Source organism: Passer domesticus, chromosome 2, assembly GCF_036417665.1.
Source record: "Passer domesticus isolate bPasDom1 chromosome 2, bPasDom1.hap1, whole genome shotgun sequence".
NCBI classification, from domain to species: domain Eukaryota; kingdom Metazoa; phylum Chordata; class Aves; order Passeriformes; family Passeridae; genus Passer; species Passer domesticus.
The window spans coordinates 46,415,625-46,431,671 of NC_087475.1; the positions used below are offsets into that span (position 1 = coordinate 46,415,625).

At 33.9% G+C, this 16,047-nt stretch overlaps 1 long non-coding RNA gene across 1 annotated transcript in view; it reads right to left on the minus strand.

The window, feature by feature from the left end:
• The window catches only part of LOC135293860 (uncharacterized), a 248,147-nt gene that overhangs the window by 198,927 nt on the left and 33,173 nt on the right, over positions 1-16,047 (minus strand). The window lies entirely within an intron of this gene.

The following is a 16,047-nucleotide window of genomic DNA, read 5'->3' on the forward strand; positions in this document are numbered from 1 at the left end:
CTCCAGAAGGCAGCTTATACCTACACATCTCAGCCAAGTCTAGACAGAATATTTTGGTACATTGAAGCCCCTTTGCTCTTTGGCCAGATCAATCCAACGTCAGTGAGAACTCATTCATCCCTGTTACTCACAGAGTGAGGCTCAGTAAGGTCAATTTCTGATGTGAGCTGCAACACATGATTTTCTGAGGAGGATGCACCAGAAGTTGGCAATCCTTGTTCTAGCATCGCCCTATTTCCTAGCCCACACACATATAGGAAGACCCATCCTTGACTCATAAGGGTAATTTCATTTGTTCATGTGATGTGTGTACTCTCACATAATTTCTAGATTGTAACCACAAAATTCACCAAAGACTTCTTCTAGATCAGTCGTATTTTATCCTGTAGATGCTCCAACCTCTGTCTCTGCTGAATGTATGGTTGTTTTTTTTTTTTATACTGAGGAATTCCTCAAAAAACCCACAGGAAAATGGAAGAAGAAGACAACAAATGTCCACACATTTAGAACTAAAGAAATTAATATACAAGAGCAAATGAGAAAGAAAAGAAAAAAATAAATTGGTTATACACCACAGTGCTTATGTTTGTGAGAATAAATGTCCTAGCAGTATTAATGCGGCTCAAATATTACTGAAAAAAATATTATAAAATACAAGCATGATAAGTCAACAAAGAAAACTATAATATATATGAAAAATGCATTATCATGTTCTGAGTCACTGACCACTGAAAAATGACCTTGACTGCTTATGGATTAGAAGCCTAAGAAAAAGTACAAGGTGTACCCCACAAGCTACAAAATTATGTAATAGAACAATAAGACCAGACTCTTTAATCATTCATAATGCTCTATAAAATTTCAATTTGGTGAACTTCCATTCTTGTGTTAAGAACAGAGATTTGAAAGCATTCAGATACAAAACAACGTTTTAAGTTAAAACAGCACATGCAGAACCAGAAAAATCTTTTATCTTGAGGAACATGTTGAGAAATGAAGCATTGATCAAAAAGGATCAGACAAATGTCATAAGATACTCATAATTAAAAAAGATGCTGAGGGACTGGCTGTGTTTGAACATATCTTAGTTGCCACAATGAATATTTTGAGGAACTGATTAGGTAGGCTAATATTACATTTGTGATAACATTAAGTGCACATATATAAAATATATAATAAGAAGTAACATTAAAAGATTATATATATATAATATTATATATATATTATAAATATATATAAAATATATAATAATAAGTAATATATAAAGGGGCATACATACACATGCTATAGACATGCTATACACACACATTTATACATGCACACATGAATATAGCAAATTGAGAACAAGAAATTGATCATTTTAAGTCACTGCTAGAAATAACTTCAGAAAATCAAAAACAGAAGAGAAAATGTAGAGAACAAGCCCATAAAAGTACTAAATACTAACAAATACATTGGTAAAAATGTCAGGATGAACATTTAACTTTAAATAAATACTACATTTTTTTATAGTCACATACATAAAATATGAATTTTCTATTAACTGCTTGAGGGGAAAAAACCAAGTGAACTTCATGTCACATGATAAGGTTTTTCCCACTTTATCACTATTAAGAGACCAACAAGGGGCATTTATTAATGTTAAAACTGTAATGCTATCAAATCTAGATAATGTGCTTTAGACAATTTTAAAAGAGCTAGCTGCTGGAAGCTTTGGAAGATAAAGGTCAATTTCCACTAAGTGTCTGAAACTGATGAAATTACAATTGCCTGAGAGAAAACCAGTATGGTGCCAATATCTAAAAACCATGAATAGGGTAGGTTACGTCATTAAAAACTCATAAATTAAGTCAGTTAGGCCATTACAGTCTGCCAGTGATCCCAAAATTATGACAGAACTGATACAAAACTTGGTTTTCTCTCCCTTCAATATTTCTTTTTATTGATGCTTAATTTTTTTTAATAGAAGTCATTAAATGATGTATTATTTCAAATATTTAAAGTAAGAGTTTAAGGAAATTATTTGTATTAGTGATCTGATGGTAGAAGAAGAAGTTCTTCACAATACATATTATTATGCAGGAAGCATTATGCATCAGGCTTTATATAGATATGACTTTTTAAAATACACTTTCATTAAGTGATGTCGCAAAATCTGCAGTTTTTACTCTGCCTCCAAAAGTTTAACCTTTTTATCATTTACACAGACTGAAAACAGTCAGTGCTGAAATTAGCAGATGACTGTTAAAGTTATATTAAACAAATTGTTTAATGATATTTAAAAGTCTGTTTTTCGTGACATATACACTATTAGAAAGCATTTACTCTACTATGGTCTAAAATGTAGTTCTGCATCCTAAAGGGAAGAATGCAAATAATGATGGATGGGAAAAGGGTATCTCAGAGAATAATCCTATCAAAGGTATAAAATAATGACTAACTAATGACTCAAGGATTGCTGTCTATCTTCTAGATTTAGACATGGAAATAAAACACAGTTTCAGATTCATAAATGAAAACACTACCAAAAGCATTACAGTCATTAGCTCTTTTTTTCCCCCTTGTGTAAGAGAGCTTTAGATTTGCTCTTCTGTTGAGTAGCCAAGACAGCCAATGAAACTAAAATTCTAAGAAAATACCATTTTTATCTTGGTCACACAGACAAGCCAGTGAAATTTTCTTTGCCACACGTTTGATGCAGTAATGTTCAAGACAGTGAAACAAACAAACCTAGAAAATCAGGAAAAGAGTAGGCTCACATTCAGAATTAACTCAGAGCAGATGTTGACAAGGGAGTTAATCCAGGTGACAAAAACTAAAGAGCTTGAATCATTATTGACTGCTGGGTCTGCCATGGGCACTTTGCCCAGACAGTAAGCCAGAGACAGATAATAAGATGGAGCTGTTAAGTATATGGTCTGACTCAAATATCTTTGGACTGGATTTAGTTTTAAAAATGCTGCTGAAAAGAATCTTAAATATTTCTTAAGAATGATTTTTTGGTAAAAAGGTTATGTATAATTTTGGTTTATTGTACTGGCAAAAAAAAAAAAAAAAAAGCCAAAACACAGCAGAAGTTAGTTATCTGTGGATTTTCTGCTAAGAAAAGAAAAAAAATAGAAAATATATATTGGAAAAAAAGTGTCAAAATTATTTGAACCATAGGCTGTAATATAATGCTTCAAAATTTTGTTTCACAGATTAGTAGCTAGATACTCCGAATGACTTTGCTTTGCAGATAAAAAAAGTGGGTCCTTGTAACTTTCAACTACATTGCTGATGTGCTTACCATTTGGAATAAAATTTAGGTTTCTCCATGTTGTAGTTACATTCATTATATCTTCAGGAATCTTTGCAGGACTGTTAGAAGAGAGCAGTACACTTAACCTGAATTGTCTTCCTGCAGCTTCACTTACAAATGTAGATTGATCATTACTTTATATTACACTTCTTTTTGTACTCAGAGTTCACATCACAAGTCAGAATGTTCCATACACCATTGAAGTGCTAATATTTCCATTAAACTAACATTCATTTCCTGATTTAGTGCTCAGTACTAGGGCTGTCATCCAGCAGCCAAACTATGGTTTAATAGTGTGGAAATAGAATGAAATCAATAACTAGAGAAGCCTCTGACTTTGTGAAGTCAACCTTAATCATGAATCAGTCATCTCAGATTTTCTGACATAACTCCAATAGATTGTGCTAAGGCAGAGAGTGGTACCTGAGAATTTATGACAAGGTCATATCCCAGCAGTGTCAGGGGCTTTCCAGCCCTGCCTAGGGCACTTGCAGAACACCGACCTTTAAAGCTTCTCCCTGTTTAAACTATTTATTGCCTGCAGTGTGAGAGGAAGCAGAGAAGGGAGAACATGGAAGTGTGGGACAAAGGTCACAGCTCTGGAGACCTCTAGCATGTGCTTTTGTTGAATTTTCCAATTTATAGGAAAAAACAATGAAGTGAATAAAGTAGAAGTAGTTAGAGTACATTGTGACATAGGAAAGATGTTGCTGATGTTGCATATAAATTTTATACTGAAAAAAAAAAAATTCTACTGTAATGTATCTAAAAAGAAGGAAAAAACATTACCTTATACAAGTAGCCATGCTCTCAGGAGCCATAACATTATCATTGCAAATGTTAAACAAACCGTACCACTTGAAATTATACTGAAAAATATAATTTAAAAATATACTATTCAGTCTCTTCCTTCAACTCCTCATTTGTTTAGTAGTGGCAGCACAGTCCATGCCAGCTCACTGAAGCATTTCTGGCTGTGATTAAACTGCTGTTTCTTTACTTAAAGAATATCCTTCCAGTGATAGATCCTTTTTAGGATGACTTTTACAATGAAAGAGATGTAAAAAATATTAGCAGTATTTTTACCAAAGGAAAACAAAAATAATTTCTGAATTTTATTCATGTGTGAAGATTATTCTAATGCAGGAAAGACACAGCCCTTATTAAAAATCTCTAGTGTAGTCACATTTGAAATATTGAATGTTATTACCTCATAATCAGGAAATTGTAATGTCTGGATCTCAATTCCAAAAGACTTTGGAAAGACCTGGGTAACTACAGAAATTGAAAAATAGGTGAACAATACAGGAAAAATTAGATCAAGTATGTATCATTTAGCTAAGGAACAATGATTAATGAAAATGCAAGAATACATAGCAATTCAGAAATACAGTGAGATATTAAACCTTATAAGCATGGATTATTTAGAGTACTTGAGGCATAGTCAAGTGGAACACAGTTAGCTGAATAAGCAAGAACTGATAAGGCACCTTGGCACCAATTCCTGTTACACTGATAATTCATTTCCCATAAGAAGTGTCTTAAATAGACTTGTGGTACTACTTAAAATTAAGAAATAATTGATCTTTGACAAAGGTTCTCTTTCTGTGTTCCATCCAGTCATTGAAAATATCTATGGGCTCAAGCAGCTCTGCCCATTTACACCAGCAGAGAATTCAGACTTACTACCTGCATCACAAAGATAAGAAAGAAAGGAAGAGAATCATGATGCAGAGCATGGAAGGGATTTGTGGTGAAAAGTTCAGTTTTATGTTCAGAGTCAGACAGAAGGAGATAAACAGCATGGACACTCTAAAACGGTACTGTCCCACGTTATTGCTTTGTGTAATTTTAGAAGAGATCTTTATTTCAATTTAGTAAATATACCCTCCATAATTTCAGTTAGTATTTTTGATACCATATCATGTATCCATTCTCCTCATCATAAAAATTTAAAGCATGTTTTTATCAAAAGCATCAAAAGATGCATTATTATTTTCTGTAGTTTACAATTATATTCCAAGTAACTTCCAGACATACAGCATTAGTCTGAATAAGGGTTTTTTAAACTGAAGCAAATGTAATTAGAAATTTCACACCGTATTTTTTTTTTGTTTGCTATAAACAGATTATGTCCAAAACCTCACCTGGCATTTAAAGCTATCTGAAAATCTTTATTAAAAATAGTAGAATTATGAGTCCGAGTAGATGAATTAATTTTTTTTGTGTGTGACTCTCAAACATTTTGTTTGTGTTGGTGTTTGAGCATTAGCCATCTAGACTTCATACAGAGCATATTTCCTTTCACAACAAAATGCTGAGAGTAGTTTTTATGGCAAAATGCAGACATGACAATTTATTCCTTTATTATTATTTGAACCTGTAAGAAAAAAAGCCTAAAGAAAATAAATATACATATAACTGATGAATCATTTCAATTATATGAAAGGAACATTTAAAGAAAATGAGACACTATATCATCTGACAATTTTACATTATTTTTGCATTAAATCAATCAGTCACAAGTATGCTAAAAATAAACCATGAGTTATCATAGAGCCATTCATATCCTTACCACTGTTACATGACCATATTTTCAAAGAGATGTAGTTAGTATTTTCATATTCTTGTAGACACTCTTGGGAAGAAAGGCTTCTAGGAAAAATCAAGTGTAAAAGAGGATATTTCTCTTTTCAAGTCTTCTTGGAGTAAAAGCCAGGGACATTTTATCAGAAAAGTAAGAAAAAGATCTCAATATTGTGCCTCTGCAGTCTCCTTCTCCTCCCACAGCTCTTCCCTTGGTTGTGGCTCTCCTGCTTTGGGCTCTGTAACAATTTGTCCTTTGGCTTCACATTTTTACTGGTATTAGCCAGTGCCCTATAAACCCATATCAATACATCTAATCTGAGAATTCCTTTCACTTCAGAGAACATACCTGGAGAGACCATTGAAAGTTAAGTAGAATGAAAAATGGTACAATACTAAAAATTGATATAAGTTTTAAAAAAAGTCTATACCTGCTGAGCACTTAATAGTGTCAGAGGATGGCTCATCACTCGACAGGACTTGTCAGGCAATGCCAGGCAACAAGATGGAAAGCATGAGGAGTGCAAGCAGGTGGCAACATGAAATTGCTGGAAATACAAGCCTCTAATTTTACTTTTTTTTTTTTCCTTCTTCCTTTTTAAACCCCTGAGAGCTCTAATGGCAATTTTTATGCACAACATCCTCTCCCTCTGGCAAAACACAGAGTGTAGTCCAAAACAGCAACACCCTCTTTAACCCTGGCAGAGCACACATACTCAGTTACTCTGCTGTTGTGAACAGTATATGAATTGCCTCTCTGAAACTAGCATTAACACATTTAATTGCTTGGTTTTTAACTCCACTCTTCTGCTTACATTTGTTTTAGAATAGTAGTAGAGTATGCAGATACTAATTTTAGCATGACCTTTTCTAGATTATGCACCATCATTCCCTTCTCAGTTTCTTTCAGAAATAACTAGAAGCACCAACATCCAAAAATTGTGATATCACACCTGGGAAACGGTGGCTCTAAATAATGAGAAATTAATGTTAAAAACATGAGTGTGAGATTATAACTTTTTTAGAAAATATCAAATATTTTTTATTGTCTCCACATAAATCTGCTTCTGAAGACAAATTCTGTTTTCAAACACCAACTATATAGACCTCTTGTAAACTGCACTATACCATGTGAACTATTGTATGGTAGAGGAGCAAGAAATTAATTAAGATTTATTTTCTCTTGTGATCTAAGTCAAGAGTTGAATTTAGCTACAGTACCTCACATATTAGAAGTCAGACAGAGAAAATTCTTAGTCACCATCACTCAAAATACAGAGGTCAGACTTAGCCTTCAGAAATTGTCACTCATATTGGAATATTAGAAATCTAAAGTTGTCATTTTAAGAATGAACAGCAGTAGGCATTGAAAATGCGTCAGCTAAGAATGTGAGTAACTTAACATTAGGAGGAAAGAGGTGGTCACTAGGAAACTCACTGGCTGACATCTCACTTGATTTGGGCTTCAACATCAACTTCAAGCCTAGTGATAGAGAGTTGCAGTCTGAATGGTCCTACTGATTAGGGCCAACAGAGAGACGGAGATTTTCTGTAAGATTTTCCTGACCCTCAGGGTATTTAATATTTCTGTTCCCACTTCACTTCCCAGAGTTTGCCCTCAATAACAGCCTAGACTGGAGAAAAAAAAAAAAAAGAAAAAAAAAAAAAGAAGAAGAAGAAACACACATTCATTATTCCCCTTGCTGCCCTGAAAAGAATGCAAGGCTTTCAGCATCAGAGAGAATAAACAAGAGGGAGTCTGATGCTGCAGGCCAACAAGGAAAGTGACTTTGCTGCCCCAGTGCTAACAAAGGCAAAGGACTCTCCAACAGATGAAACAAACTGACCAAGAAAACATAAAAACTGGCAAAGCTTGCATACAGGCAGAACAGCAGCATTGCTGACCCTTTTGAAAGAGTACTCCTTAAGGAATACAATAATCTAAGAGAACCCTATATATTTCATGCTACCTCACCCTGAGAAAACACTCCACAAGAAACAATGTTAGGGAAATATTAAGTCTGATGGCAGTAGGACCATAACCTTCTTCTGCTTGATGAAAACCTGGGTACATCAGACTGCTAATAATCCTGTCTTCCTTGTGCTGGAGATCCATTAAAATATAAACTCTCACAGAGGCTAGAAATAATCCTTCAAAAGGATTCATATAAAGAATTGCTTTCTAGAAGTGATTGACTGTATGACTTCAATGGAGAACAGCTTCAGATAGTTTCACCCAAGATCAATGCACTACCTAAGAATGACAGACAGGGAAAATAGCTTGGATAGCTTGAGGGAAAGTGAGGCAACAAAAAATAATTAGACTGCTCTGTAAAATGAAGTATAATCAGAAGACAGAATAGCTTTATAGAACTAAATTATGACCAGTGAAAATATGGAAAGAGCTACTTACAAGGACTATGAAAGCAGCTATATGTATGGTGGTTGCTTTATTTAAATAAACACAGAACAAATGAAGGCTGTACTACTTAAAATAAAGATTAAATTGTCAGAGAAACTAGGCTTCAATTATTATATTCCTGAGAAGTGGCTAAACATGTCATCTTAGGGTTCTCTGCGTTGTATTTTTAATGTTTCTTCAGTTTAAGAACAAAATCTTTTATCACTAAGCACCAGCCTTGCAAACTCACCATGGGGTCTAGAAATAAAAGTCAGCTTTTTCAGTTTCACATAATATTACCAATTTTGCAGTAAGAATTTAGCTGAGAATTCTGGTTTTATGTAACCCAGAACTGTCATTTACATTCAGTCACAGGTAGAACGTGGTCCAGCAAATGCAATGAGAAAAATATATACAAAAGGTCAAGGTCATCTACATTTCAGCCAAAGATCTTTTTTTTTTTTTGTTTTCTCTGACTTTTTATTGCAATTGAATTTCAATATTTGAAATTAAATATATTTTAACCTGTAGTACATCTACTATTTATATAGTAGCAGATACATTCTAGACATCTAGTGCATATTTGTAAGTACAAGCTTAAGGAACCTAAAATAACCAAACAAAAATACCTAACACATCAATATTTCTGCTGAATCTTCTCCTTTTGTCAGACAAATATATTGATAAATTGCCAAGAATTTCAGAACTGCATTGTTGTCACAAAACTAAAAGCTAAATATAGGTCACATCTACCAAGCTGCCGACTTAACACATAGTGTTAACTAGTAGCAAAATCTATATATACATATATATATATATTCCCTACATTCCTGGGGAATCAGATTAGTGATTTGTACTCTACATTTTATAAACTGAGGGACAAAGATAAGGGACCAAAAATGAAAATATGTAATAAGTTACTAAAAATGAGAATGATTAAAAATAAATGCCACGCTTCTTGGTCAACCAAGAGGACACCTGCTTTCTCTGGGGCATACCTTTTTGTGTCTGCAGTTTTGCTACATCATATGCCCAGATTCACTAGCACCTTAGGAGGCGATTCAGCATTTTATCTAAGTTGTAGTGTGAATTAATATTCACTAGCTGTGTGTCCTTACAGCTAGGAAACATAGTGCTTCAGCCTAGGGAAAGCTTAAAGCAAAGACTTCTTAACATTTAATATAAGGGGGAATTAAACAGAAAGCATGAGCAGCACTTTACCCTTTCATGAGGCTGAAAAGCCATGCCCCTCCTAACTTTGGCTGTCTCATGGATTTCCTGGCTCTCTGCAGAGACACGGCTTGATGTGGCTTGCACTCTGAAAGTCTCATGGTCAGAGAAGGTGGCAGAAAAAAGTCATACCTTAGACTCTTTATAAGAGTTTTACCAGACAGGAAAGAACATGTAAGAAACAAACTGAAATGCTTCAGAAGATAGAGAAGCTACACCCTTCTAAATAGTTCTAGTCAGCTGTCTTGCCTCTGGATGAAAACAGAAAGCATAACAACACTGACTGTTAAACATAAATATCAGTTTAAAGTTCATAAACTAAGGGTATTGTTAATGCTTCAGTTTTTAGGGTGTTTTTTTTGAATACATGTGGGAAACTACTCGCTGGGTATTGCTGGAGAATGCTGAGCACATAAGACTAGTATTATACAGCAGCAAGTGATGGAAGGGGTTATTCTCCTTTCTTGCAGAAACATGGCTTTAAAATTCAACTACACAGTCCTATCTTTGCTTTTGGAAAGTGTGAACATCTTAAAAATAAGTTTAATCAGAAAACTATTGAATAAAATAGGAATGAGGGTGTAGCAGATTTATGCCTTGATACTGCTACTTTCTCAAAGGGATGGTAGAATTGCCTATGTAGTCTAGAGGTCCATGTGGAAAGAGAGATCTTAAATTAACATAGCCAAAGTAGCTCATACCAGGACTACTTCCCTCTTTGCTGGAAGACTATATGAATAGGCAAAAAGATAAATTTTACTGACATTTGACTGTTTAAATAAACTTTCTTTTCCACATGTCAAACTTATTCATCTTCTTGGACAAATTGTTAATTCTTTTGAGCTAGTGTATCTGTCTACACCTAATTTTCTACCTAATTCAGATCAATTAGTTGTGGTTCCTTACTGGATGCTTAAAATTTAGAAGTAACTATATTCTCAAATGTAATATCTAGTTCCTGCTTACAGATCAACCCACTTCTCCTTAACTCTCTGATTTTTTTTAATTCAATTTTTTATTCATGTGTTTACTTATCTTTACTTTTTATGCAGGGATAGTTTAAAAAGAGGGCACTACAAGGTTTGGAACAAAGAACATAAACACTTTTCCTAGCTAATTTTCACAAGAAATTGAACTGACCATGTGTGAAGAATTGCTGTTGCTAAGGGGGATATTACAGTGCTACAAACTAAGAGCAATGCTCAAACACTGATCTTTGATACATGTAAGTATACAGCAACCTCCTCATGCAATCAACATAAAGTATATGCTGTTCAGAATTTTCATGGCAGTAGTAGAAGGACATATGCTTATGCAGATATGAGAGTGAAATTCTGAGCTCATCCTTAACAGCACTCCACTTCAAAACATTCTCAGTTTAAAACTCCTGTAGTCAGAGGAGTTTTTTATAATTTCCTTTTTGACACTTGGATTAATTTAGGAAACCTTCTTTTTGTTGTATAAGGAGGATCACGCTACAGTGCCCCTTGTTTTTACCTTGTAATGTGAAGCTGTATTAGCATATGGGAACTGAACTGTAGGATGTTAGCTGCTGATTCCATGCGTTATTTTATACATCCTTAGCAAAGCCCATCAAACCAGTGCCTAAAATCTAATCTGAATAACTATGAGAGATTCCAAGATGACACCTGTGTGTAGTCTAGCAAATTTACACACAGAACTGAATAGGAGGATCAGAATAGGATTTATTCTATCCACAAAAAGCTAAAAAATAGATGAAGAACCATGTTTGTTGGCATACTGTAAGCCTACTTAAATTATGGTAGTCCTTTCCTGCATTGCACTCCACTGTAAAATCAAGATAGAGATGAATTTACACTCTAAGGTCCTGGGAGCCAGTCTGTGCCCAGAAGTACAGGCATAACTCTTAACAGCTGTGGGAAAGCTGCACCATTCTCCCCAGCACACCTACCTGCAGCACTACTCACTTGGAAACCCTTCATGTATTTTCACAGAAAAAGAAATAAAACTCAGGAAAACTACTACAAGATCTGTCAGGTGTTGAAGGATGAGATATGGGACAGAAGAAGAATTATCAGTGTGTCTTTCCACTTACACTGAATTCATTACTTTGGGAAGAGTAGAAACAAAGCCTATGCAAGGGCCTCTGGAAGGGAAGTTGACAGAAAAAGAACAGTGATTGCTCTCTGTTTTTTCCTAGCATGTCTGTCTCAGAAGTTCTATACTTTTGCTTTATGAGACTGGAGAGAGCAATAAAAATTTAAAACAATAGGCATTGCCAGTTTAGTCAGTAGCAAATATTACAGAAAGAGGATACTTGCCAGATAAGTCACCCACAGAGACAGAGTATTCTGTATTTAAATCTCATAAAATGTTCTTCTGAACTCTCGGTGCTTGTGACTATTACCCCCCTCCACAATTAATTCTGTTAGATGTTTTCCTTTCCTTTTTCTGACTAAGAGCAGCAATACTATACTCAGCAGAGCTTTCAAGTAGTTCTGGGACCATGTCTTTTATACTCTTTTCCCCCCTTCCCCCTCTTTTCTAATCCTGACTCTGCATGTACTCTTTGTTTAATTCTGCATTACAGTATTGCCAAAAGCTGAAACTCACCATGGGAGGTTGTTTTTGCAGAAAACTGCTAAAAGAGGTACTTTGTCACACCAAAAAATGTTTTCATGAGGCTACACAGAAAATAAAGCCTACACATTAAGACATCCGTTCATGTAGAAAAATTGATGTGAATTTCACTCCTGTTTGGTAACTCATTGTTTGAATGCCAGTCAAAATCAGAATTCAGCAATTAGATATTTCTTTCCCTTGTCCCACTGTGTTAATATCAGTGCTTGAAAACATTTATTTATTTATTTTTAATCCCCTCATTACCAGTTATAACTTCTCTTTTGTCTGACAAAAGAGAAGTTAAAACACAGAAAGTCTGGATGTAAAGAGTAATCAAATCTTAAGTTATGGGCATATTCCCCCTGGCAGAGAAATATACAATACTGAAGAGTTGTTTAGGCTATTTCTATAGTATGCAAGAAAAGCATGTGGTTTTAATTAACAGTTGCCAAATTACAATTTAAACAGGGCATTGTTTAAGTATAATTAGTTTTATGAAAAAGCCCATAAGCATGAGAACTGGCTTGAAATGTGATTGTTTTGTAGGTTGCTTATGCCTGCAGCACTGACTTTGATGCCTTTGTCTGTATAGAGTTTACAGCATGTAAAATTCCTTGATATCTTTACTGGTTAGTTAGCTTTTGTTCATTATATAAGTACTAAGAACAGATAAATCCCCAAATCTTTTATGATATAAGATATTACCAGTGAGTATTATTCAGCATTTCAATGTGAAGGCTGAAAGAAAGGTGTTTGAAAGTTTCATTGCTGTGACCTCAGTCTTGCTCCATAAAAATTCTATATTATTATGCAAAAATATAAGCTTTTTATCCTTATTAAAAGCCTGGTCATATCATAACAAGATACATGCAAATACTTTCTCACTGTAATTAACCAGGCTCCATGGTGGCCTATATATTTGTAATTCTGAGGACAATTTTTTTGGTGAGAAAAAAAGAAGAGTTAGAAGAAACAAACCTCTATTACTTTAAAAGTTGAATATTACAAAAATTATGTTTCTTTACATCTCAAAGCACAATAAACTTGTGTATGAGAGCTCAACTTGGCAAGCACCTTTCTCATTGATCTTTGAGAACTTGTAAAAGATCTATGTATTGTTCTAAACACGTATGGAAAGATTTTCCTTGGTTTAGTATCAATTTCCCCTTCTAAAAAGGATGATTATTTCTTGAGGGAAGTATTGTTGAAAATGTTGAAGAAAGTTATTTGATCCAAAGCGCAAGAAATGCCTTTTATAATTGCTTGGATACCTTTCTAGTGAAACATTTCATGCCCCCAGGGCAAGATGCAGACAACATCTCTGATCACACTTTTGTGATCAGATAATTTTGACATAGATCTAGAGAAAACTTCCTGAGTTTGACTAATATTCAAGGAATTCGTGAAGCAGTTCATTCTAGAAAAGCAACTGTTAAAGGAAATTTTTCTTGATCAAAAACCCCAGGGTTAAACTAATGTAGCCCAATAACACAGAAAAAGCATCCTCATGTTCTTAGACATTCTGTTAAAAAGACTGAGATGGATCATTCTGAAAAAGCTGCCTATTTTAGAAAAAAAAAAAAAAGAAGCCTAAAAGTACAAAAGAAAGAGAATTTCTTAACACTTAATTTTACTGTAAGTTCAACCACATACCAGGGGAATGAGCAGTGATGTTATAAGACAGTGTGTGACTCTGGGTGTGTGTATGTTTCTGGGTGTGTGTCTCAAAAAGCTTTGGAAGTTTTATTCTAATGTATCTGTTCTTCCGAATATATTGATTTGCAGAAATTTTGAAAAGAAAAAGATTGTTAAATGAAGGGTCAAATAGTGAGATCCTGCATTTGTAACTGTAAAGGAAACTCAAAACCTCTTATGAGATGTAAACTCGAGAAGAGAGGAAACCATTTTGGAATTTTTAATACTAAAATATCACAGTTCATCTGTGGAAATGAATATTTAAATAGAATTGCATGTAAGGCAGATGTAAAATTAAGATAATGAATAGATGATGAATTAGGTAATTTTGTTTTTCTTATTAATTTGCATAATTTTCAGACAGGTTTACCTACTATAATTTTTACAGGATCAATGAAAATATTTTTTCTAGTGGTGCCTTGCATTTTGCAGCACACAGAACAGACTCAGAATACAGGTATATGAAATATTTATTCAAATCTAGATTATGCTTGACAGATATCTTGAGTTTATTCCTACTTAATTTAGTCTATCAAATTATAATACCTAGAAAATATAAACTGCACGCAGTGACAACTAAGTCCTGAAAGATATATGAAGTAAAAAGAAAGACTTCTATATTTCCTAACATTCTTATTTTGTTGTCACACTAGTAGATAGTTCAGAATTTCATGCAGCTTTCATTTATTAGTAAAATAAAACATCAAAAAGTAATGTAAACACAAAACTTAATGGTACAGTCTTCTCTAAAAACTCTTAAAGTTGACACAGATTCAGAGTTTTAAAACATTGAAGTATGATAAAACATACAGTGCAAACAGTTTGAACTACTTTTCAAATGAATTTAAGCACATTTATGCTAAATGTAATTCTAATGATCTTTGGTACTCTTTGACAGATAACTCTATAAGGTGAAGGTGTTGCTGAAGTGTTAAGCTGGAAAAAGTCTGGAGCTGTTCTGTGACTTTTCTTCATCAAGAGTTATGGTTTGATTGTGGTTGGCCCTCACTACAAGGTGAGGGCTTGAAGGCTTGAAATAATATGGACATTTTTAAAATATGATTTTTTTCCATCCATTTCATGTGTTAAGATAGTCCTTCATCTCCATAAGCAAGAGTTGAATTCCTGCCTCAGATGACTGACTTAGTTCTAATGTTATGCAGAGACATTTCAATTTGCAAAATATTTATTCTGAACATGAATATTTCACATCTTCTCAGTTATATATCCACTGAGTAAAACATATTAACTCATCTTTATAATAAGATTTTTAGAGGATTTCTATAATTTCAAATTCAGTAATCAGCTATTTTACATCAGTTGATGACTCAAAATACATTTATTCCAATACTAAAATTCTTACTTAGATATCTAACTTTATTATTCAATGGCTATTACATTTATGCAGAATAGACTTTATTACTTTGTTGAAAAGTAGCAGCAAAGATATCACATGTAAATACAAATATTTGAAAATAAGCATCTCAATAAAAAGAAATGTCTGTGTATATATAAAATTAACTTGTGATTTCTCTGATATTTGTAGACATAAGAACAGACACAATTGGCATATTTCCCAGATATGAATGTTATTGCTGAAGTTAACCCAGGTAAAGCTTTAAAGACCTTAGAAATATTTTTTACTTATCATGCTGTATTATCAACATATGAGGAATTAAGTGGGTTTTTTTGGTGGGTTTTTTTTTTGTTTGTTTTTTTTTTTTTTTTGTTTGTTTGTTTTGTTTTGTTTTGTTTTGGTTTGGTTTGGTTTTTTTTTGAGAGGAGCTTGTCCTTGTCTCAAGATCTTCAGTGGGTTAAATTGCATTTAAGAAATGTGTCTCTCCACACTGAGAATAAAGGAAATTAATTTCTCTAGTGAGACAAGATGTATCCAGCCATATTTCTGTGCAAGTTGATGACATACTGTGGATTTATTTCTGCTGAAGGTTTCACTGTGTATTTCTACTGAAGATGTTCCATGAGAAGCACCCAATTTGAAGTGGCACAACAGGGTGGCTAACAGCAAAGACTCATGCAGGCCATCCCCTGTCACAATAAGGAAGGCCCTACCACAAAACAGCAGAGGTATGATTTGGCCTGACAAAGGAAAAGAAGCCAACTTAGAATAAATTGTAGATTTTATCAAATGTGTCCATTTTTTTGCCCCGCAAAGAACTGCAAGAATATTCTAGAGACATACTTTATTTAACCCAAGTCAACAAGCATTTAT